Source organism: Mustela nivalis (assembly GCF_964662115.1).
Source record: "Mustela nivalis genome assembly, chromosome: 1".
Taxonomy (NCBI): domain Eukaryota; kingdom Metazoa; phylum Chordata; class Mammalia; order Carnivora; family Mustelidae; genus Mustela; species Mustela nivalis.
Genome location: NC_139020.1, coordinates 107,470,007 through 107,490,481, shown reverse-complemented (window position 1 = coordinate 107,490,481; position 20,475 = coordinate 107,470,007). Strand labels below are relative to the sequence as shown.

Below are 20,475 nucleotides of genomic sequence, written 5' to 3'. Positions count from 1 at the left end.
AGTTTGAAGTACAAATAAACATTTGAGTTACTGTTTTGCAGAGTTGCCAAGTAATGATGAAGGGCAAGGAAGAGTCCGTTTGCACAAGGTAATTGCTCAATGCCAAGGTCTTGCCAGTAGAAGTGTCCGGGAAGGTGCAAGCAGAAGTTAGCTCAGCTGTTCTCAGGAGCTGCTCCTTGGAAGGCATTTCATGGCCTCATGGAGAAAAAGGGTTAACACGAATGTATGAAAGGAAAACTGTGGAATTGAGACTAGGTTAGGAGGGGTAAAAGAGAGCCATCTGGGCTTTCAGCCAGCCCTGGGCTTCCAGTGGCAGGATTTCACAACCCCTTCTTTCTTCGTGGGTTATGTCCTTGGAGTGAACAGCCGGTAGGGGCATCTCGGGGGGGAGTGGAAAGTACGCTGGACTGAGAAGCAGAGCTCTGCATTCAGGCTCTGGCTCCATCACTGCCGGTTGGCATGACCCTCTCTTTTGGGGGTGGGGTCAGACCAGAATGCTTGATCCCTGGGACTAGATTCAGATCCAGGTTCCTGAGGGATGGGGGACAGGGCAGCCTGTCTCTTCAGATTGAAATTCACAGAGGACAGCTACTGTGAGTGAACTGACCTACGGCCCAGGGTGACTGAGTCCTGTGACCATGATGGCAACATGGGGAATTTCAAATAAGGTCAGCTTGGGGCAGAGGCAACGGTGTGCCTGCCAGCCCAAGCTTGCGGTTCAGATGAATCAGAGAGCGGGGAGCCCTCCGAGTTCACCCTCATCAGGTTGTGGAGCTCTGTATAACACAGAGGAGAATTTCTCTGATGAACTCCATGTACAAGAGCAGTGTCTTCTTTTTGAGACTTGGACAACACAGGTCATTTCCTTCCTACTCCCATTTTCCTTCTGCAAGTCTCAGAACATAGGAATGCTTCCCCTCTACTTCTCCCATTTCCCAAGCAAAGTCTCAGTGACAAAAGCAATTGCTCTCTTGCACACACTTCCCCTGTTCTTTCTGGTGACCAACCATAGCACCAGTCCAGGCTTTGAGAAGTAGGGTGTGGGGCACGAGGGTGAAGATCACGAGCTGGTCCCTGTGGCTACCCAGGCTGTGCCACGTGTCCCTACAGGCAGACACCCATACTGGGTGGCTCTGTCTCATTTCTAAAGAGGGGCCCATTACTCCTGAGCAGCTCAGGAGCACCATTGACTTTTTATGGCCCTCCCTCCAGGGCACAGGGGGAGCATCCAAATGAAAGAAACGTTTACTGAGCACCTACTAAGTACGAGGATCCATTTTTGGACCAGTCATCGTTCCTGCTTCCAAACGGAGAGACAGGGTAAGTGGGAAACCACAATAATACTATGCAGAATAGAAGCATGGTCACAAATTCAGAAAGACTTCAAATGAAGGAGGAGTGGTGCTCAGTTGGGAGCTCACAAAAGGATGTGACGACTTGAGATAGAACAATCATGCCCATAATCTTTATTATTATGGCTATTACTATAACCACTTTTATTGAACTCTTACTATATCCAATGTACAGTGCTAAAACCTTGTACATTACCTCTTTACAAAGGCCCTTCCCTCTTAGATAGCATCACTTTGTAGCTAAAAAACACGAGACTCAGAGAGGGTAAGTAACTTTCTCCAGGCCGCCCAGTGAGTAGATGGTTAGAACCAATGGTTTCTACTCAAATATGGAGGTGAGGTATTCCTACTGTGGGATGAGGAATGACAGCTTGGGGTGGCAAAGGATGGCATAATTTTGTTTGGACAGGGAAGCTGTGGAGGTAAGATAATTGGGACTTGAGGGCCAGTGGGGACCTGGACTTTGTCCTGAAGGCCGTGGAGAGACCAAAAATCAGAGCAAGACAATGATACAATGAGAAGGTGGCTCTAACTTAGCAACAAGTACAGGTGGGCTGCTGGACAGTGGTTGGGTTGAGAGACTGGGCTGTAGGATGGGAGTTGGGGGTGTTGGGGGGAAGGAGAGGAGCAACCTAAACCTGAACACCTGTGCATCATCTCTGGATGTCACCATCAATGACATAGCAGAGAATGAGGTGTCTGAAGACAGCCTGTGTTCCTCTGAGGTTCTGCAGGCATCTGGGGAACTTTCCTGTCATTCAGGTCCATGAAAGGCACCAGTGCAGGGGCTGGTACTCTTTCCTAATCTGCAGTGAACAGAGCATCATACAAATCAGGGCCCTTTGTGCATGTCCAACTTGTACCCTTTCTCCATCACTCTCTTGTCCCCACTCCCAACCCCCCACAGCAGCAGAGCCAAATGAATCATAGAATTCTTTTAATGGAATCAGACTCCAAAGGAGAATGCCTGGGTGGAAGCAAAGGGGGGATTCTGAGTCCCCAGCCATCTTCAGAGGACAAACATGAGGTGGATCAGAGAGAGACAGGGTGGAGGGCAAGCAGTGAAGAGTGCCCAGCAATGGCCAGCTCCGTGATACCTGACAGAAACCCCCTGAGACCACCAGTGGGCACACTCTCCAGTCCAAGCTCCCGAGGAGCTTCCTGTAATGACTTTGGCTAAGGCCAAGGCAAAAATCAAAGTCATGGAGATCTTTGCCTCAGTCAGGTGAGTTATTCCTCTGTCACTGTGTTCTTGGTGCTTCCGAAGAGCTCTTTTTTCATCTCAGAGAGCAGTACACCACCCATTCCAGCAAGGGATGCCACCATCATGATAAAAAAATAAGGGGGCCCCTAGAGACTATCTAATCCAATCTGACAGCATGCTGAGTGGGCATAAAACTGATTGAGACTCACAGAAGGTCCTGTCTTCTTAGTTTATTTATTATAAACCCATAATGCTTGGTTATGTGCCATGCACTGCTCTAAGCACTTTGTTAGTTATGAGCTTACTCAATTCTCATGACAGTCCTATAAGGGAAGTACTTTTGCTCCATTTTACTGATGAGAGAACTGAGGCACAGTGATGGGAAGTGGGTTGGCCAAAGCCTCACCTTAATGGCTAGAACAGAGTTGAGCCTAGGTAGTTTGGCTACCAGGTCCAAATTCTGTACCCCAATACTCGGTTACTTTTTATTCTAATTTCCAAACTAAGACTCTGGCAATGCCTACAAGAGAAAGGGAGAGCAGAGCAAATGATTTCTAAAGTTACACCAAACTAACACTTTGTGATTCAGTAGAATCAGCAAGTGGTTAGCGCTTAGGCTGTGAGGTATCAATGGACTGTTAAATATGCTTTGGTGTGACATAAATCACCTACGTCTGTTAATTTCACTGAGTTGGGGCATGGGTTTGCCACGACCTGGACTGTGAATTGAGTGGATCTATGGACCCACTGCAGGGCCCCAGATCTTCACACAAGGACTCACTTATATCACACCTGTTCACAACCTTTACCTGGTGAGATCGTGGAAACAGTGCTCAATCTAAGCAAAGAAGTGAGGTGGGGAAGTAACCGTGAAGATATGGGCTGCAGGGGTACAGTGATTCAGCGAGATGTGGCCAGGAGGGAATGCTTGGCCTTAAGTGCTGGCCATGGAGTCAGAGGCTTCAGTTTCCTTAGCAAGGAGGGTGAGCCAGATGATTGGCTGTTGGCAATGGGGTTACTTGAGTGGAAGAAATATAATCTTTCTGGTGGCCCAAATAAGAAAGGCTCTGTATGGAGATACAAGCTCAAATTTCCCAGTTTGTTTAAACATTCAAATGGGATATAGCTAAATTCATGATGTGGATTCCCTGGTGGGAAGATAGGAGATGCGGTGGAAAGAACACTGGTCTGGTGTTGGGGGCACCTAGGTTCCAACCTTGCCTCTGTTAGGAAACTAGGTGAGAAGCATTTGGTGAGTCATGGCCCCCCTTGGCCTCAGGTCACTAGTGACGGTGACTATTGAGTACCTGCCATCCCAGGAACTGTTCTCAGAGCTCGAGATGTATTATCCTAATTCTCATCGTGGTTCCATGAGTGAGGTACTGTGATGACCACCGTCACTCAGAGGAGGAAAAAAAGCCTCAGACAGGTGAAGGAACTTGTCCAAGGTCATTCACTGGGCCACGGAGATGGGAACTGTCCCAGACTACCTCCCATGCTCTGAGAGAAACCTATACTCCCTTTGTCCTGACCCTCAGAGTAGTTGGGGCTCTCTGGATATACTATGTACAATTCTGTTCAGGATATTTGTGCTGAAGATAGTCCTTCCAGAAGCAGCACGTGTTTGTTTAGCACTGGACTCTTGACCAAGCCAGTCTTTGCTCCCACATTTGTTTCAGTGAAATCTGGATGATCAGTTCTGTGCAGGCAGGGTTCCTCATGATATTCCTCATGATAAGCACAGTGCCTGACCCCACAGTATGTGCTCAATTAATATTGGTTAAATGAATGTATAGAAGAACAATTGAACATGGTGGGGGCAGAGGGGCAGTTGAAGAGATGGGTAATAGAAGGGAAGAAGAACAGAATGATCTCCCTGGGGTGTGAGCTGGTCCACACATTCTGAAAGCTGGAGGTCTTCCCTAGGAGATTTGGGCTTTTATTTATTTAAAAAAATTTTTTTAAAGATTTATTTATTTGAGAGAGAGAGCGAGTGAGCAGAGGGGAGTGGCAGAGTGCAAGGGAAAGAGAAACTCTAAGCAGAATCTCTGCTGAGCACAGAGCCTGAAGCAGGCCTCAATCTCACAACCCCGAGATTAGGACCTGAGCCAAAACCAGGAGTCAGACGCGTAACTGACTGTGCCACCCAGGCGTCCCTTGGCTCTTAGATTAAAAGCTGCAATGTGGCATGTGATCCTCTTGTAACAAACTCTCCACTGAAGAATCCACAGATGGAGGTGTCTCCTGAAGCCTGCCCATGGGGGTCTGCCTGCAAAAGGAGGGCCTGGAGAGTGGGGCCCAATTCTGCCTGCTCTCAGGGAGAACATGGGGGAGCCCATCAGCTGTTCAGGGCTGGGCTTTCCTCCTCTACCTAACTTCTCCTCTAGCCAGCTGGGGTTGGGAGTCTTATGTACCCTCTTGGGTCCCTACCCAAGCTTTCCTTCATTTGTAGGGAGCATATCAGGCTCTGGTCTTTTGTGCCACCTGCTGCCCATCACAACTTACCTGTGGCCTCTGGATCCTGTCCTCTGCAAAGTGACATTTGTCTTGACTCAGATGAACACTCCTGATGGTGTGCTCAGGAGTATTCATGTGCCTTATCCTGGTCAAATAATCATACTTTCCAGTGCCCTGGAAGACATGGTTAATGATGGGACTTTTCCACTCTGGGATAGATTGATGGAGGAAAGATTGCTATTAACTGCAGTGATCACCACCACTGATACAATTGGCAAGACCTTACCTCATCCTTTGTCTCACTGACTGTCATGTGGAAGGGGCAAGGACCATGGGGGCACTCCATGAGGCCATGAGAGGATGCCTCCTGGTCCTATCTTTGCCACCGACTGTGTCACCTCTTACTTCTTTTATTTAGATGGCAGAAGGTTGACATGGTGAGTCTGGGAATACTTTGGCTTTATCCTGCCTCAAGTCTAGGTATTAGGATCTGGATTTTACAGAGAGCAAATGAAGCATAGATGGTCCAGACCATTTGGATTCCACCACATTTTTACATGACTTCCTTGCGTGGCATTCTTGCCATGTTCTTACATCCTGACCTTGCATGGCTTCTCAGTGTGTAATGTGCCCATCTGTCCTGAGACAGGCAGGATTATCCCCACAGGTGAAGCTCAGAGACTCAGAGACATTGAAGGTACTGCCTAAGGTCACACAAAGCAAAATGGAGGAACTGGGATTTAAACCCAGGTTCCAAGACAGCCAACACTGCCTGTGGGGTTGGTCGGGCCTCTTGGGAGCTATTAGTCTGCTTTTATGCATGTGTGTGTGTGTGCGCTTCCCTGAAACTTGGGGCCAGAGTGGCCCCAGGCAATGACAGCCGGGCTCTGGGGTAACTCTACTTTGGAAGGACTTAGCTACCAGCTCCTCCTCAAAATCCAGCCCACCAGACTCTGTTATGCCTGCCCTTCTTCCACCTCCACTGCAACCAATTTCTTGGCTATGGTAGCTGTGTGCCTGGTGTTCCCTATTTGACCCTCTAAATCCAACCTCCTTCTCTTCCCCCTCTTCAGGAAGCTGATCTTGTAGAGATCAGTAAGTTCCATGCCCTCTGGCTTCTGGTTGGACTCACTGATTAGGTGATCAGAGGCTGGGAGGAGGGAGAAGTGAGGATCTATCATCCCATATCTCCCTCCCTGCTGGCTGGATGTTAGTGGATGCTGTATATTGCCATGAAAGGCCACAGTTCCTATCAGTGGCCCTCTCCTGCAGCCTCCTGGCATGGCCACCAGATCCCGGGAACTGCCTCTCTCTTTGTCCTTTTAGATGGTGGACTGGTAGCAGCTCCCAGTTGTTGTTAGCCCCAGTATGCCTCACCATCTCTTGGGTTTACTTAACCCTGATCACACCTGTATATATTATTCTTTAATTAATCTCTCTTTGGTCACCCTGTTTTGAGTGTGTCCTCTGCTTCGTCCTAGGACCATGACTGATATACAATGTGCCTCATTCTTCCTTGCTTCTGGTCTTCCATTTTTAAAGAAACACTTCTCACCCCTGGCTTTTCACATGAAAGTCTGCAGATTTTGCTCCTCAAAATATTTCAGTGGAAAACAAAACAAAGCTAGAAGGAGAAGCCAAAGGTTAGAGTTGTGTGGGGATTTAAAGGCACTGGGGTTTGGACCTGGAGGCTGGAGAACCAAGTTTGTTACCTCCTGGATCTGTCACCATGCCGAGTCTCTTGGCCTTTCCTTTAAATACAATAAGAGTCATTTTTGCCTTATCTTTCCCATATGCCTCTTGAGAAGATCAAATGAGGCCAACACCAGTGGAACTGCTCTATAAATGCTGAAGCATTTTATGAGCATTAGGTGTTACTGTTGTTGTTTTTATCATACACAGCATATGGACAAAATCCTCAAAAGGCCATGTGCTTCATTTTCCAATGCACTCAGATTTCTCTGTCGCCTCTGTGCCTCCTGGATTAGAAGAGCTGGCATTTGCGGAATCCAAGATTGATGTCTAGGAGAATTTGCCAAGCATGGTCCCACATGAGCAGTGCTAAAAATACCTTTGACCTCAGTGGGAGCATCTCATTCCCAAGGGGGTGGGCCCAAGGGACAGGGACTTTGTGAGGAAAATGACTTCCGTCATTCATCTGCTGGGGTTATGAGAGGGCAGGAAGAAAGTGGCTGTCACAAGGTCATCCTTTTGAGAGCTAGTGGGAACAGTGATTTGATCTCACTGTGTGCTAAGGTGGTGGGTGGGTTGGAGAGGATTTACCTTAACCTTTTGTACTTCTCTATTAGAAGGATATGGCTTAGAGCTCTTCCTCATGGCTACACCTCTCGGGAATGTTTCCAGACTGCCTTGTAGAGATAGATGGTAGACACCCAGAGCCAGAGGAAGGTAAGGAGGTCATTCTAAGATCTTGGTTTGAAGAAGCTGAGTTCAAACCAGAGAAGAAACATCTAATCCAGGAGCTTTGGTTTAATATTTCCGGATCAGTGGTTTCCCAACCAATTCTTAGAGCCCTAGACACTTGCTATTTCCAATGTGATCCATAGATCACTGGCATCAATGTCAACTGGGTCCTATCCCAGATCCCTAAGTCAGAATCTGCATTTTCACCAGATCCATCCAGATTATGATGGGCATTAAAGTCTGGGAAACACTAGCTTAGGATCTTTCTGAAATGCCTGAGGAGGCTACCTGTAGGTAACTTCCAGCTATGTATATGGGGTCCCATGAAGAACAGCAGGTGAAAAAGGGGACCATTGACATTTTTATTATTTTATTTATTTATTTATTTTTTAAAGATTTTATTCACTCATTTTACAGGCAGAGATCACAAGTAGGCAGAGAGGCAGGCAGAGAGAGAGAGAGAGAGAGAGAGCTGGAAGCAGGCTCCCTGCTGAGCAGAGAGCCCGACTCCGGGCTCGATCCCAGGACCCCGGGATCATGACCTGAGCTGAAAGCAGAGGCCTTAACCCACTGAGCCACCCAGGTGCCCCCCCACTGACATTTTTAAAAGAAGAACAAGGTTGAAACCAATGTGGTCTTTCCCTCCCTTTGGTAGAAGAGGAAATTGTGCTGAGGCTAGGACCCTGTTCTCCATCTCTCCTGAGGCCAGACCCTTGTCCTCCTGCTGTTCTCCTGAGCTCCTCAGATGCCTAGCACAAGCCTGCTGCAGGGGAGGCTCCAGAATCAGGGGCCGGGTCAGGGGACTAGTGGGACTTTATAATGTTTCCCAAGCCATGCGGCCCCCAACTCTGACGGTCTAGACTTGCCAGGGTGGCCTGGTGGGCACCGAGGACAAAAAAATAGTTTGTCATGATCTGGGAGTTTAGGGCTCAGCTTGGTACTTTGAAAAGAGAAGACAGAAGGGTATGGAGTTCCTCCTCTGTAGGTAGGATTATGTGGGGAGCTTAGTGTTTGTTGTATGAGGAACAGCCTGGCAGGAGCTGAGAAGAGATAAGTCTGCTTCCAGCTGGGATCTGGGCACAGCCTCAAGGTAGCAGGTTTTTAGGATTTCCAGCAGGAATGCTTGGCGGCCCACAGTAATATCTTTTGGGTTTCAGTTTGCTGCAATTATAAATATCTGTGATTTGCATTTCCTTTCCACCCTACCCTAGAGGATATCAATGCATTCCGCTATTACTTCCTCCTGCCCCACTCTCACACAGGTCCCTCATAGGTGACATTCATGGCTTTCATTGTACAAAGAATTCCCCACAAATGGGTGCCATCTATGTCTGGGCTGATCTGAAACTGGCACTTTGAGAAGAAGGAAGTCCCTTAGATTCCTTTGAACACCAGTCCCAGACTTTCTGGCTTGAACTCTAGCCCCAACTCATACTGCATCCTACCCTCTGGCAAGACTGTCTGCCCCTGTTGACCTTCCTTGAATGCACAGGTCCCTAGGGCACATGCCCTCCTCTACCCTCCCACCTCTGTACCATCAGATACACATCCATGTCTTTCGTTGGCGACTCAACTGCCCTTCTTTGATTAGAGCTCTCTGACAATATGTCTCCCCCCACCCTCCTCTTTGCCAACCTTCAAAACCTCAAAGGCAGGGGTGTGTTTCAGCCCCTCAGTTCCAGCACAGTGCTACCGTCAGAAAATGCTTCGGCCATGACAGATGAACCGAAAGATAACACATATGAGCTGGAGGATGAAGCAGAGAGACAGTGTATATTTCATAGACTTTTCTGGGTGAAAGGATCACTGCACAGTTCTGATACGTAGTAGGAGCTGTGCAAAAAAGGATGTGGAGTGGAAGCCGCAGCTCCCTCATAAACAGTCTCCCCATGGTTCAGAGAGGCCCTAGGCACGAACCTGGCACCAGCTTGCAACTCAAGACACTTATCTGAGTCTTCAGGTTTTTTTTTTTTAATTTTAAATTTTTTTTTTATTTGACTGGAAAATGAGGATCATGACATTATTTACCACCGTTGCTTGTTATGAGCATGAAACAAGGTGAGGTACATGTAAAATGTTTGTTGGAGAATTAGCACCTCAAAGCCACTGACACTTGTCAGCTTCTCGCTCTGGAGCCCACTGATGCTCGAGAAAAAGTCAGAAGGGTGACAGGCAATCCCACATTTGGAGCTGAGTCTTCCTTTTGAAGACATGAGTGCTCTGGACTTCAGGAAATAGTCACCTAAGATTTTCAACATTATGTTTACTAGAAATGGGTTCTGTTCCAATCCACACCGAATTCTTCCTTAGTTTCAATTATGGAACTATTGACCAATTATGCAGAGGTTAAGCAAGTCCCGTCTGCGGGCCAGTGGTTTCCATTCTGCCTTCAGTTTGGAGAATCAGGGATGTGAGGTGGGAGAAGGCCTGGTCTGAGATGCACAGGACCTGGGTTTGACCTTGACTCCCCTTGAGACGTAGGCCGTTCAATCTTTCTTTCTTTTTGCGCTTTGGTTTTTTTCACCTGTCCAAGGAGGAGACTGATCTAGATGCTTCATATGACCAGTCGTCTTAGAACTTCTGCGGAAAACAGGGAACCCCGCAGCAGTGCTCTGCAGACATCTATATTTCTCTTTTTTCTCTCTGTCTCTATCTGTCCTAATGAACAGCATCTGAGCTCAATGAGAATGAACCTGTGAAATCTTGTTTTACATATTCAAAGTGGTTCCATATACACCTTATTCTAACTTCACCAACAGCTCAATGAAGGCAGATAAGGGGCGTGTCATAATTCGTATTTTATAGACAACGAATCTGAGGATCGAAGAGAGACAGAGACTCAAGGTCACTTTGCTCATAGAGGTAAAGCAGTGTCTTTGTGTTTTACGTTCTGATTTTCTCGGCCAGTGGCTCCCAGACCCGGAGGTGGATATACAGCTGGGTTGGTTCCCGGGACGAAAAGGAGTCCCTCTTGGTTCCACCTAATCTCCTTTCCCTGCCCAGGCTCTGGCATCTTAGTCCTCACTCGGCCACACGAGGCCACGGGAGACTTTGCGCGATTATTCTCGGAGAACACAGATGACGGAGATGTGCACAGGAGCAACATAGGCCAAGTGTGACAGTGAGACTACTGGGCTGCACGGTTGACCTGCTCCGATGGGTTGAAGACAAGTAATTGGGCAGAAAGTCATGCACCTGGAAGATAAAAAGATAAGCTTCCAGAGAGGGGGCAGGGAAGGTAGCATGACACCCGCCATGAGAATGGGTGTATGAGCTATGGAGGAGAATTAGTCAAGGAGATCTGGAGGCATTTAAGCATCTCTGTTGAAACATTTCTCACTCCCATTTCTCCCCTCCATGTTCACTGCCACCACCCTCTTGCTTCTCACCCAGAGGGCTGCAGACGCCTCTCAACTGGTCGCCCTGCTCCAGTCTCTCCTGTTCCATTCCACCCCCACATGGAGCTCAACCTACCTGTTGAGCCATATTCCTCAGTGCTCTGCCTGAGCATGCAGTGCTGCAGCTGAGTGAACTAAGTGAACTAGTCGCTCTGCCTGCTCCTGTACTTTTCCATCTCCGGGCTCAGCTGGTGGGTTTTTTTTTTTTTTTTTTTCCTTCTGCGCAACTCCCCCTTTAGTGCAAATCCAACGTCATTCTTTCAGGACCACCTTAACGCCACCTCCCCCATGATGTCTTTCCTTGTCCTGCCCTCTCCCCTCTCCCATGGGAGGGACCCTCACGCCACACGCCTGCGTGTGTATCACATCTGGAGGTCTGGGCTCCTCAGTTACTGCCATCTACCTGGTATTGTAATGATCTCTGGGCGTGTCTTATCTCCCCTCCTAGACTGGGATCACCTTGCAGTCAGGGAAAGGGATCATGTTCAAGTTCATATTTCTCAGGGTCTTGGCTGCTTTTTAGTTATCGGATGATTAATAAAGACGCAAGTGAATGATTGCTTGTTGGGATTGGGAGACAGAAGAGCTCCAGCTTCTAAGCTTCAAATAGTGTCCATAGAACCGAAATTAAATCAATGATGTTGTGTGGGGGAAATGCAAATAAATGCATTCAGCGAAAGGTGGGTGAGAAAGAAAAGATCCTGGCACAGGAGTGCAGCCCAGGGTACCAGGAAAATAGGAATGAGGGAAACAACAGTGTTTGTTTTATGCCTGGTAACAGGAGAAGTCAACAGAAGCTGGATGCAGTGTCTTAGGGTGGGACCAGGTGAATCATAAGGCTTCCAATTAACCCTTAAATGGCCTCGTATGTCTTTCCTATGGCAGAAGGGTGGAAAGACGAGTGCCTAACACATTAACGGCCACCGAGAGTTCTTGAATTCATCTACATTTTAGTCTTTACCTTGAGTCAGTCCGGTGAAGACTATTGACACAGGCAAGACACAATTCTTGCTCCCTGGAAGTTCACAGTCTACTTGGTATAAGATAGCATGGTGGCAAATAATCAGGACAGAGCACTTATGGAATGTATGCATGTGTGTATGTGTGTGTAAGAATGTGTACAACATGTGTGTGTGCCAGGGGGCTGCAATAGAGGAAACAGGTAATTTTAAGTCAGGTAAGGGAGAAACGAAAACAGAGACGGCGAAGATGCTTTGGAGAACATGTCTGTGAAGCAAAAGCTTAAAGGATGGGCCAGAATCTTGCCAGTCTTCAGAAGTTGTATGTGAAGAGGCATCACTGTGTGAGTTCAAGTTAGGAGATTGTATAAGGGAGGCAAACCTGACTGGGTCAGGGAACAGGGCATTACAATGACCAGTTGGGCCTGTCTTTTCCAAGACCCATGGGTACTGACTGACCAGTGTTTAAGTTTTAGAATGACTAAAAAAGCCCAGTTTTATGTGCATGGCTATATGTGTGTGTGTGTGTGTGTGTGTGTGTGTGTGCATGCACGTGCGCATGCGTACATATGTGTGCACCTGTGTGTGTGTGGGGGAGCTGGAAGGCTAAATAGCACTCTGAAAAGGAAAACACTATTGGTAAATCCAAAGTACTTCCTTCTTAACCAACCCTAGTCCTACCTGTGTAGGTGGAGGGCAGGATTGAGTCCCTGTAGGAGGGGGATGGATTGGAAAGGGAGCCTCACCTCAGCCACTCTTGGCCTCCAGAAAGTGAAAAGCTGAAAAGAATGTGAATAAAGGAGGGCCCTTTCACTTGTTGCAGACCCTGTTTATTCATAGCCTCATCTGCATAGGTAAATTGGAACATTCATCAGTGCAGGAGGAGACAGCTGTCCCTGTGCACCTGCATGGTAAGGCCCGGCAGCAGCCGCCGTGGGGACTCCCCACAGTCACTCTGGGCTGCCAGTGCTGCCGTGTGTGGCTGGGTGGAAGAAAAGAGGGAATAATGTGATAAGAGACTGTCAGGGAGGAAAGGGACCTGGTGTCATGTGGGCTAACTTCTCTCTCTTATGTGTGGGGGAGCTGAAGTCAAGAGAAGCAATGAGCTTGTTCATGGTCCCACAGTCAGTGATTATCGGGATGTTGCTAGAACCCATGGCTCCTGACTTAAAGGCCAGTGCTGCCTCCTGTCCCCTTGGAAGACTGGGATGGAGGAGAGGGACCAGTGCGGTAGATCACACAGGTGATGAGTCCCTGGGGACCCCACTGGACACACTGGCCCTCGTTCCTGACAGGCCATTCTTTTAGGTCAGTTTCTGTCTTTATTCCGCTCATGGTCTGGGCCAGCATTCTCTCAGGGCCACAGGAAGTTTGGGGGGGACTGTGTCTTCCATAAGAGAGATATTCGCAGTTTCTGTGAAATGCGCAAACTGGTTTTGTTTTATTAAGTTTAGTGGGGACTTTCAAATCTCTCTCATGTTACTTTTGTGGGCAGAAAATTTAGTCAACCATTCTGTGAGAAGGATTTGAATGGCGAAAAGATTGGCATTAAGAAATCGATGCTTGTTCCACAAATTTTACTTTTTGTTTTGGAGAGATTAACTCCAGTTTTCTTTTAGTTTTTTAAGGCGATTAAGCTGAGAGATAGCTATGTTCTATTAAGAGCACCAGCCTTGATATCAGAAAGCCTGGGCTCCATCATCAGCCCTATTGTTTCCAGATTTTTTTTTAAATCATCAAGTAGTTTATCTCTCTGAGCCTCAACTTCTTCTTCTTTAAGATGGGGTTATTAATACCTACTTTATTAATCTGCCTATTTAAATTCATTAAACAGAATTTTTTTCAGCTGTTATTATTATATGCCAGGCGATGTTCTTGAGAGTGAGATAAAATCATGCCCAAGACAGCTGAAATCCCTGCTCCCTCAGAATTTGTATTATATAAACTATAATAAAGATTAAAGGAGATTACAGATGCTCATAAGCTTAGTACAGTGCCTTGCAGGTAGTAGTTGCCTAATAAATTATAAAGTTAGACTTCTTACAACATCGGGTGCAAGGGGAGCTGTTCTAGTTTTAGTGGTGCCACTAGCCAGCTGGGAGACCTTGGAAATCTCTGGAAACTTAAGTGCCTCCCAGAATGGGTCCTTGGCTAGCATGACCTTCTTGAGCACCAATGCTCAGGGACACTGCTGTGTTTCACCATTTTCCCACGGTCTTTTCATGGACAATAAAATTATTTGCTCATGTAATTTCCATCCCTATAGGAACAAGACCAGGGTCACTGACTTTAAAAATGTCTATTGAGTAGTCCTTGTCCCATGGATCAGATTCAAGATCTGAAAATAAATGTCAAATTGTTCTTTCTGTGTGTTGCTTGCTTTCTACTCATTAACTTATCTCTGGCTATTAGCAAGCAGCTTAGCTGAAAACGAACAAAATTCTGATGAAATCTGCTCTATCCTCAGATGAACCTGCTTTCACAGGGAATGGGGGTGGGGGAGCTAGTGACCAATAATCATGGTCAATGAAATTTCTACCCAATTGTGTTGGTTCATCTGAAGGGACTGGTAAAACTCCTTTCCGGTGACAGTGTATTGAAGGGGGATTCAGAAGTGGATTTGGGTGTCAGAACCACTACTGGTTAATTAAGTTCAAGCCAGAGAATTGTAGACACAAGGGAGAATAAACAGTGTTTTGTTCAATCTCTTTATCCTATCGTTAAGAGAACTGTGGTCCATTATCCACAACAGCTGAGACATGGAAGCACCCTAAGTGTCCACCAACAGAAGAATAAAGACAATGTAGTATTTATACATGATGGAATATTTTCCAGCCAGAAGAAAGAAAGAGATCTTGCCTTTTGTGACAACATGGATGGACCTTGAGGGCATTATGCTAAGGAAAATAAGTCAGACACGGAAGGACAAATGCTATATGATTTCAATAGTATGTGGAATCTAAAAATGCCAAATTCATAGAAACAAAAACGGGAGTGGTAATTACCTGGTGCTGGGGGGTGAGAGAAAAAGGGAGATGTTGATCAAAGAGTATAAACTTGTAGTTATGAGACAAGTAAGTTCTGAAGATCTACAGTATAGCATAGTGATTAGAGTTAATGCTGTATTATATACTTGAAAGTTGCTAGGAGAGTAGACCTTAAATGTCCTCACCACAAAAAGAAATGATAATTATGTGACGTGATAACAGGTATTAGCTTATGCTACCGTGGTAATCTCTGAGATATATAAGTGTATCAAATCAACACCTTCAGCTTACACAATACCATGTGTCAATTATATCTCAATAAAGCTGGGGGGAAAGGATGCATGTGCGGTGGAAGGGGATGAATTTGGTGTGGGACATACTGAGGGTAAACTGTTGGTCATGAAACTAAAGATATCCAAAAGGCAATGAAAAGTGATCCTGAAGGAGAGAAGGATGTGTTAAAAGAGAGAAACGCAGAGAGAGAGAGAGAGAGAGAGAGAGAGAAGGGGGAGAGAAAAAATTGTGGTCCAGAAATGTGAGGTCTCTGTCCTCTAATTTACATCTGCTAATTAGCAGCAGATACAGTGACGTGGACTTCATATAAAAAGTCACAGAACCCAAACAGAACCTAGGTTTCCTGCCAGCCAATACTTGTTCCTTTTGCCTTCTCACAGTTGGACACGGCACAGGATACACTTCTTTCCAAATTTTGAAAATTGCCCTTAACAGTGGTTGGGTAAAAGTGATCTCTGTTCACAACTTGACTTCCACCACTAGTTGAAGTAATTAAATACGGCTCTGAACTCCTGGAGCGAAGAGCCGGATTTAAATACTTGAACAGGTATTAAAAAGGAAGACTCTTCAGATTTATTGTGTGAAATTTCAAAGGCAGAGATAGAGCTAACCTCGATATAATAAACAGAAGGGAGTTTTATTAAGCCCAAGAAAGACCTTTTTGACACGCAGAGCTGTCAAAAGCTGGAATGATTTGCCGTGAGGAAGAATGAGCTCTTGGCCATTGGAGGTGAGCAAGTAGATACCTGTGAGGTAGTAGTTTGGGCCAGGTGACCTCTAAGATCTCACACGTACTTTAATAAACCTGTGAGGAATTTATGAGTGTTTATGGCATCTGAATAATTCCTCCTTAAACCCATTTGTGCTGCTGCATCCTCAACTGGTTCCTATCTCCTGGGTTCTTAAGTTTGCTATCCACTCTGTAAAGTAGTACTTCCTTCTACTTCCCTTGAACTCTGGGGTAGAGGCAGGTTGGGAAAGTTCTGTTTTTCTGGGATTTTCAGGCTAAGTACCTAGTTCTGTTCTATCAAGTATTGCCATATCCCCTCAGTCTTCTAATTTTGTTGTCCCTCTTTATACCAACAAGCTCTATCATGTTGGTCCTTTGAATAATTCTCTTTCTCCCATTTCCCCTATGTCCACTGATTTTTTCTTGAAATAGAATAGAATAGAATGGTTACATTTGTCCTGAGCCTGCACACTGCTGTCACTTGAACATGAGATAATGCCTTTCCATCTGAATCCCATAGTCATTCCAATGAGACCCAAAATTCCCATGAGCTGCAGCAGCTTCAAGAGTTCAATCAGAACTGATCTCATTTTGCCCTGTCATTTATTACTGTGTGACTCTGGAAAAATCACTGATTTTCCTTTGCATAGAGAGGAAGACAACACTTCAAAAAATTGTTAAGAAACTCAAGAAAGAGAAGGCCCATGCAAGTTCTGCACTGGACCTGCTACAAGCTCTGTGCTCAATACCTGGTTATGGAAGTGAAATGTAATCAACTTAAGGGAGTTTCCTGAATTGTGATACACAAGAGTCCATGATTCTAGAGAGACTGGGATATATTTTACTCAGGAACTCTGCTTTGTATTTGCCCAAATTCAAGCTTTGTTCTGACTTCTTGGATTTTTTATGCCCTGAGACTTAAAGTCAGGGGACTACAGCTTATATTCTTTCTCTCTGATTTATTAGCTCTGTAATTTGTGGTCATTAACATCTCTAAGTCCATTTCTTCTACTGTAATATTGAGATGATAAAAATACTTGACCTGGAAACACGGGCTTTGAACTCAAATCCATTCAGGATTCTAATCGTAGATCCATCAGTTTCTAGCTCTCTGACCATGGATGAATGGCTTAACCTTGATTGGTTTCCTAATATACAGATAGAAAAATAACACCCACTTCAGAGAATCATTGCCATAGTTCAACAAGATAACCATGCCCAACATCTAGTACTGCCCCCGGGGTCACAGAGCATGCTCCTAGCAATTAGTTGCGTTCCTTCTCAAATCACAGAGTTGTCCAAATGTTTTGTAACTTTTAAATGAGTGTGCAGAATGGTAGGAACTATTTCTTTATGTGTGGTATTTCTTTACCTAGAAACAACATTGTGAAATGGAAAGAACATTGGATTTAAAGTCCAACTGGGACTGAAGTGATGAAAGCTTTGGATAAACACTCCACTCCCTGAGGCTTGGGTTCCTGGTCTCAGGGATGATCGACCTCTGTCTACGTACCTCACAGGGGCATCTTGAGCATCTGACAAAATGTTAATGGTGAAACCAGTAAGGTCTGAAAAGAAGGTGCCATGATGACTAGAAATGTTCGGTGATACTCATAAAAGTGGAGGTTTCACTACCTCGTGCCCCTTCTTCCAGACCTTCGATTAAAATATGGATGAAGGAAAGCCTAATTCAGAGTGTTTTCTGAATTCTGGAGATCCTTTTGTTAATATTCTCTATCTGGGGAGGTTGCAACAACAGTACCAAATTATTTCCTATGATCCTTGTCAAAAATGAGGTAGTATCATAACAACCAACTTTGGAATCAAGCTGATCTTTGATGTGAAAGTCCAGCCACAGACATCTTGAATCTATGAAAATTGAAAGCACTGTGTTTCCGTAGTTCCCCACCTAGATCCTAGCCCTAATCTCCTTTTTAAAATTTGATTTCAATTCAATTAATGAACAAATAGTATGTTATTAGTTTCAGAGGTAGAGTATAATGATTCTTCAGTTGCATATAACATTTCATTACATCAAGTGCCTAACCCCCATCTCTTAAGAACATGTTGGTTTATTAAAGTCCTTCTGCTTTTCTCCCCATAATAGTTTATGTTGTTCCATTCACTTGATCTTAGAATCCTGGATTCTAGACATGGCAGTCCGATTCAGCATCTTATAGTAGTTCACCTGGGTGGAAATCCTAGCAACCCTTCACCTAGCAACCCTTCACCTGGGTGGAAATCCTATTGGCAGTATGACATTCTCTCTGGGTGAGTGACCATTTATGAGAGGATGTGCAGTCTGAATAATAGCTCCACATTTCTACCTGTGACTCACTTCAGAATTCTGGGGTAAATACCGTCTGATCTGTTAAGTTAGGTTGTCCATTCCATTGAGTTGGTGGATGGTGGGGATGAGACACGCAGCATGGAGCCCTGACTTGAGAGGCAAGAGATTTTAACTCTTGCCCAAAATATGCTATCAGTTTGTTGGATAAACCCAAGAAAGCAATTTTCCTCTGTTGCTCAGATATTTGAAAGGGTTGGATGAGATGATGTCTGATGTCCCTTCTAGTGTCATCATTTTGTGACTCAAAACACACTGCCATGCATAGTTCTTCCTGGTAAGGCCCCTGAGGGGGCAGGGCTGGCATCACTAAAATATTTGATAACATATCTCCCTTTCCTTACCAACACCCTCAAGCTCTCCTTTGAAGAAACTCTGGGTGAATATCCCTAATTGTACATACTAGGCTCTGTGGAACTCGCCACTAGAATGAAAACTTAGACCAGACAAGAGGTCAAAGGAGGTGTGGGAAAACCATTTGTATTGATTTTCTATTGGTCAAGTAAATTGCAAAAATACCCATTAATGAAAGTCCGAGTAAAAATGAAAAGGGGGAAGACCTTGCCCTGCTAGTTTCATAGTCCTGGCCTGAGACTGTATCTTCATTAGGGCCTCATGCAGAAGAGACTTGAACTACAGAGGCTACTGAGGTCCGTCCTAAAGTAGTCTCCTGCTGTGTGACCTTGGGCAGGTCTAGCTCCCTCTTTGAGCCCTCCTTGCCTCCATCTGCTAATGAGCACCTTGGACTAAGGTAGTCTTTCTCAAAGTATAACATACATATGAAACCTCCAGAGATCTTGCAAAAATGCAGATTCTGATTCTGTGGGTCTGGAGTGGGGCCTCAGATGGCACAGTCCAAACAAGCTTCTTGGTACTGCTGTTCCTGTGGGCCCTTCACCCACTGGGAAGCCGAGGGCTAGATCATTTTTAAGGTCCATTTTTTTTTTTTTTTTTTCTGGCTGAGGGCTAGATCATTTTTAAGGTCCTTTTTTTTTTTTTTTCCTGGCTGTGAACACTCCACAATGCAAATAGTCTCCAATACTAGGGTGGGAAACAGAATAGGAAAAGCTCTTTAGAAGGCACACCATCTAGATTAAAATGCCTTTTTTATTGTAGACAGGTATAGCATTTCTAAGCCTGTGCTTAAGCAAGAGGGAAGGTGGGCCCTGGTGGGGATACTGGCTCTGAAGACTGAGGGCACTGAAAAGATATTAATGCTTAAAAGGAAGGGAGAGGAATGAGGCAGAAAGTTGACTCGACACAGGCAGCAGAGTCAGGGAACAACCGTTTGCAGAAACCACAGGTGACGGTGTTGGAAATAATCACAGAAAAGCAACAAAGAGCTTAATGCTAATTCTGCAGAGATGCATGGCTAGGCCTGCGTTTTATAGATCCTATCTCACGTACCCTCATTCCTGCGAAGCTTCAAGGGAACATTAGGGCTCTGCCCATCATGAAGTGCACCTAGGAGGAGGGACGGAGGGGATGAAGGTTGAGAACGTTCAGAAAGAAGCTCTTGGGGTCAGCAGGCAGAGCCTTGGCTGTGACATCTCAGTGACCAGCCTAGGGTCTGGCATGTGTCCACACACACTCGGGCATACCCCGCTCAGGTTTTCCCCATGTCACCCGTTTGGAGCTACCCGTGGGCAGCGGTGTGGGGGAAAGAAAGTGCCTCAGCACAACCTTGGTTTCACTTCCTGCCTTGAACACAGGGAGTCATTATATAAATATCAACCCCAGCAGCTGCTACTCTCACCCCTCTTCTCACTATTACTCCCGAGGCCCAGCTCACAGGCAGGGTGCTGCAGCCTGTCACTTTCCCCTGGTCCCATAGCCCTTGCACCAGGCCTGGCCAGGTGGGTGCCTGGGGCAGAAATGAATCACAACCTCTCTCTGACTCTCCAGCCAGCCGTGCCGGTGGCCCGCGCCTCACTGAGCGGGGGAGGTTGTCCTGACCAGTGGCCCACGTTAATCAAATTATACCTCATTTACAGACCTGACAGGCAGTCAGCCCATCTGGAGAGGCCACAGAATGCACTGTCAGCACTCATGCTGATGGAGTTGGGGCAGGTTCATGTATGTGTATCTATCCCATGAAATGAACTCAAATCACCAAATGTTCAACCGTGTTTTAAGTCAGAAAGGCTGTGTAGCATGATAGAAAGAGTGGCTGGAATGGTAGATCAAAGATGGGTTCAAGTCTCCACTGTGCTATGAATGAATAAAATCTACTAATCTTCAGCCCAAGGAATTCCTCTTTCAACACTGGCTCATTTTTCTTTGCTTATTTTATTTCTTCAAATATTATTTTTAAAACAACACA

At 45.8% G+C, this 20,475-nt stretch overlaps 1 long non-coding RNA gene across 1 annotated transcript in view; it reads left to right on the top strand.

Annotated features, from left to right (window-relative positions):
• The first annotated feature begins 1,106 nt into the window (after nt 1-1,106).
• The window catches only part of LOC309846045, an 88,712-nt gene continuing 69,343 nt past the window's right edge, over nt 1,107-20,475 (top strand). Inside the window, exon 1 of the long non-coding RNA XR_014301706.1 lies at nt 1,107-1,320. This is a non-coding gene — a long non-coding RNA (uncharacterized lncRNA). The remainder of the gene's footprint in view (nt 1,321-20,475) is intronic.